This window comes from Lactuca virosa, chromosome 4 (genome assembly GCF_052849685.1).
Source record: "Lactuca virosa cultivar CGN04683 chromosome 4, Lactuca_virosa_CGN04683_v6, whole genome shotgun sequence".
In the NCBI taxonomy this organism is placed as follows: domain Eukaryota; kingdom Viridiplantae; phylum Streptophyta; class Magnoliopsida; order Asterales; family Asteraceae; genus Lactuca; species Lactuca virosa.
Window position 1 is genome coordinate 433,928,759 of NC_136429.1, and position 5,192 is coordinate 433,933,950.

At 33.6% G+C, this 5,192-nt stretch overlaps 1 long non-coding RNA gene across 1 annotated transcript; it reads right to left on the reverse strand.

Annotated features, from left to right (window-relative positions):
- Positions 1 to 913: 913 nt before the first annotated feature.
- LOC145169191 (uncharacterized) lies at positions 914 to 2,636 on the reverse strand. Its single transcript, XR_013742352.1, has 4 exons — positions 2,476 to 2,636; positions 2,258 to 2,318; positions 1,357 to 1,443; positions 914 to 1,149 (listed from the first exon to the last, which is right to left on the reverse strand). It is a non-coding gene; the product is annotated as an uncharacterized LOC145169191 (long non-coding RNA).
- Positions 2,637 to 5,192: the final 2,556 nt, after the last annotated feature.

Below are 5,192 nucleotides of genomic sequence, written 5' to 3' on the forward strand. Positions count from 1 at the left end.
GCATCGATGGCGATCCATAATTATATTAGAAAGGCTGGAAGTTTGATGAAGCATTTAACAGGGCAAAACAAAAATCATACAATCCCACAAGTGGTGACACTAGCAGTGAAGGTCATAAAGAATGTCGAATTACACATCGCACGGATAATGATGATTCGTATATGACAGTGATACGAGATATTATTGCACAAGATATAATGGAATTGTAGGGATGAATGTAATATTACGTTACTTCTGATATTTTTATGAATTATTTACAATTTGTATTCTACTTTTATATGAACTCAATTTTAATATTATCATGGTCTAATCAAAAAATTATTTACTTTGTAAAAGAAATTGATATTATATATTTTGTAAAAGAAAAAGTTTAAAAAATTATCAATTTTGTGTACAAAAATTGGTAACTATGGAATATTATATGGAAAATGGTCCTAAATATATAACTATGTCCTTTTTGGTCATTTTACCTCTAAAAAGCTAAGCCAAACACTTTTTAAAACCAACTTATTAGCTTTTAGCTTTTCCTACTACAAAAGATAACCCAAAAACTTACTACAAATAAAATGACATTAGTGGCATAGAAAAAGTGTCACTAAAGACCCCTTGAGTAATCAGTGGCACAAAGAAAAAGTGTCACTAAAACCGCTGCCACTAAAGACCTTTAGTGACACTTTATGATTGTGTCGCTGAAGCCTTATTGGTTTTTAGTGGCACTTTTCGATTATGCCACTAAATCACTTGTAGGTTTTAGTGGCACTATTTTTATGACACTAATTAACTGCTAAATATTTTCATACATTTAATGGTACTTTTTAACACAATAAAATATATTAATAAATTAGACTTAATTTTAAGTGAAATATACAATAATAACAATACAATTAAGATAATAAATAGATCTACAATATCATTACTTAAAAGAAAAGTTTACTTTTCTAACAACAATCACTTCATATATCACTTATAATATGGCCACTATATCTGAACTCTATTACATCTGGCTAGACTCTATTCCAATACACTCAACAATATTACAATACACTCATGTAATTTATTCCAATACTATTCTTATACACCCAATTGTGGTCAGCCTGCAAAGCCTTCATCCGGTCCAAGGACCGACTGATTTTGACAAACACCGTGAAACTACAAGAAAGATAATAAAAGAATGTAAGAATTATAAAAATGTTGGATTTTAGCAATAGTATCTGAAAACAGTTTTTCAGCTGAAAATAATAGATTTCAGTATAAAAAACAGATTTCCAGCTACAAAAACATATTTCCAACAATAATAAAATAAATATTAAGTAAAAAAATAGAATTGTAGTAAATAACAAATAAAAAAAAACTTACATGTTGGAAGACACTCCGGTTTCTCTCGTGCTCCATATTTCCTAGTTGGGTCACCTGACCCATTCTTTGTAGCATCAGCTCTTGAACCTATTTTCAATTATAATATATTACATAATACATACAATGTTAGTTACATAATTACAAGCTAACACTTAACTACTTAAGTGATTTCACAGTTGACAATTTACAAGAAGTCAAGAACTCAATATTCATAAACAACATAAATAAAACAAGTAAACATTAATAATAGCAGTATAAAGCCACAAAAAAAAATAAACAACATTAACAAATTATTAACTAATATGATAAACAAGTAAAACAACTGAGTAAGTGAGAAACATTAAAAGCATTTATAGTTAACAAGACTAACATAAACAAACGTTAATTAACACATGGCACTGTTGCATAAGGAAAATAAATCCATTAACCCATAAAATAAATTAATCACGTGATCATAACAAGAGGAACATACATTGATACAAAGTTACAAACTATAAAGTTTCATTGATCATGCTGCCATAAAAGAATTGAATAAGTAGAGTAGAAAATAGAAACTGTAAGGCACACATTCAGTTTCAAAAAAATTGTAAGGCATACATAAGCTAGTATAGATTGTGTGTTTGCAATCATCAAAAATTAATTTTCAACAATCTTACATGTCAAAAGAGAAAATGCAATCTCCCTGTAAGTATTTGTTCTTTTATCTAGTTTACTTCTACACCCACAAATACAATCACCGCTAATATTATCACAAAACAAGTATTAAATATCAAGGCTAAATCAAATGAGGAGGAGGGGCTAGTATTATTCCGATTCATGTCGGATCAAATTAAAATATGTTTTATATATATATGCATAAAACATTGACCATTTACACATCCGCCTACTAACATAGAAATACCTCAAAAGATAAGCTTGGGTTTCCAAAATACTGCATTCTACATGCCTGCGTTTCCAAAATACTGCATTCGACAAGCCGCAAAGCACAAATTATTGTTTCTAAAAATCAGTATAATATAAAACAATAGAGATGAAAAGAAACTTAAAATGACACGGAGGAGGGAAGAAGATCTAGGGCAGATCATGTCGGAAGAGGGTGGAGGATGGCAGAAAACTCACAATGACGAAGGAGGAGGGGCGATTTAGAATAGAGCGGTGGAGCGGCGAAGTAACGTAGATGATCTAGAACAGATCGGTTGAATAGCGGAGCAGGGGGAGAAGCGGTGTAGGGAACCACGAAAAAGGAATCGTTCCTACTTCCTAAAGCCCCAAATTTCTTGGTGGGATTTTATGAAAAAATATTTTCGTTTTCCCGCTAGGTAGGAAGGAGGAGGCGGCACTAAATGTTTTGAGTTTTACATTTGGGATTTTCAAGTTTTACATACGAGTTTTCAAATATTTTGATAAACTTTTTTTTACAATATAATACATATGTAAATTATTAATGGTATTTTAATTTGTTATGACACTAATAGTAATAGATATGGAAATTAGTGTTATAAAATGTAAAGTGTCACTATATCTATTAAAAGTTAAAGGTGGCATAAACAAGTGCCACTAAAAGTATACTATAGTGGCACAAAAGCAAAATGTCACTAAAACTTTGTGTCACTAAATGTAATTTTATTTGTAGTGACTTTTTAATAACTACTTTTCCAAAAAGTCATAAGCTAAATAAACACTTTTCCTAAAATCACTTTTGTGATAAAAAAAGCTCACCAAAAAAGCCATAAGCCAATAAGCACTTCCGTCTCTTCAAAGCCCCTACTTCTATTCCTTGTCATCTCGAGAAGCTTAGACGTCGCTTTCTTTGGGTGGAAACCAGGAGAAAAATAGAATATCTTGGGTTAATTGGAAGGTGGTTCTTGCCAATAAGGATAACGGTGGTTTGGGGGTTTGTCATTTGTGGCGGATCAAGGTTAAGCACTCGGCTCTTTGGAAGCAGGTCACTATGGCATCCACGGCCTCGATAGGAAGCCTATTTGTAATCTAGCACAATAAAATCTACATCGGGAGTTTGGAGAATTATTATTAAATCTATCAATGATCTTGCGGGCCTCGGTCTTAATATCAATCAAATCATGTCTTGAACTATTTGGTTCAAGAGGCCAAACTCTCATTTGGTTAGACTATTAGGCCGATGGTGGGACTATCACTTCTCGTTTCCTCTGTTTGTTGGATCTAGGCTTCAGAAAATCTTGATTTATTTCTGAACGAATATCTCTTAATGGATTCACTTCGAGATGGAAACAGAACCCTGATTGTCGACCAAGCTACATGATTTGGCCCAGCTAAGCGACCTCTAATTGCAGCTTCTCGCTATGAGATACGTTGGACACATGGAAACCTAACCTTGACCCTAATGGTAAATTCTATGTTAGCAACCTCAACTCAAAATTGACTCCCGATTGACTTGTGAGGCTGATAATCCGACTATTTAGCTTAATATGGTGTTGTTAAAAGTCACTCGTTTTATTTGGAGGGCTTGTATGGACCGGATCCCTATCGTCGAATTCGTAAGCCGAAGAGGGGTCCTTATCCCCACCACCACTTGCTATTTTTCCCCATTGGTATCGATGCCACTGACATCCTTGTTGGTTGCCCTTATGTTTATGAGGTTATGTTTTGGATCTTCAAGTGGTGCGATATTCCCCCTCAAAGCTTATCAAGGATTAAATAAGTCATTGATTTTGTTGCAAACTGGGTTGTTGTCCGAAGATTCTTAATGGGATCATTTACAAACTCTTTTCTTGTGTTTGGAATGCGAGAAATTATAAGCTCTTAAAAAATTGATACTCCTCTTCAATAAAAACGGTGGCCTACATTATCACAACGGTGTTCAATTGGGTTAATTGCAGGGGTAATTTGGATACTTGTAATTCGACTAATTGGGTTTGTTGTCTTTTTAGAACTTTGTAAGTTGTCGTTTTGTTGTCTTTCATTACCTTTTTTTTCTATTAGGTAGGTCTTGTTTCTCTTTATAAAATTCGTTGCTTAAAAAAAAAAATAGTTAAGGGTTAAATGTTTATATAAAGAGGTTTGTTATTTCTTTTAGGGAGGTGATAATTCCACTGTCTTTTTTTATACATCTACGGAATTTTTAAACAAAATGATGATTACCCTCTCATTTATATTTAAACAAAATGACAATTATAAACACATGTTATAGTTTGATACCATTTTTCTCTCTTCCATTTACAACATCGGTGTTTGTGTACAAATAGCTACTCGTTTCCCTCCCTGTCTTCCATCGTCCTCAAGAAACCCTCCTTTCTTTGCCCAATAAAAAACACAGGCATCACCAGAACTTCCATAAAAACACCCATTCCTAGTCAATTCCATTAATTGACGAAGCTAACCCGAAAAGGCCCTGCCACCATTGCTTATCCATCGTCTTCAAGAAACCATCCCACCTCCATCATTAGAAAGCACTAGATCGGAAGCATACTTGGCACTGACAATGAACCCTCAAAGAACTCTTGAACCAATCAAAGCTTGAACTCTTCTGCAATTTGAATCTTAAAACCTTTAAACACCATGGATTTTAAAAGTCGGTTTTGATTTTGGTACTTACAAGTGGTTTTTTTGAAGACGACATTGCCGATTTTAATGGCGGTTTTCTTGAAATATGTTAACGATTTTGCAGGTGGCGAAATTAGGAACGGTTTCCGGCGAGCTGTGGGTTGAAGGTCACCGACAAGATGCAGATTGATGATCTTCGACATGGGTATCCGAGAGAGAGAGAGAGAGAGAGAGAGAGAGAGAGAGAGAGAGAGAAAATACTAGCAAATATAAGGGGGTTAATTTATTTTTTTTATTTATTATCCTTTATATAT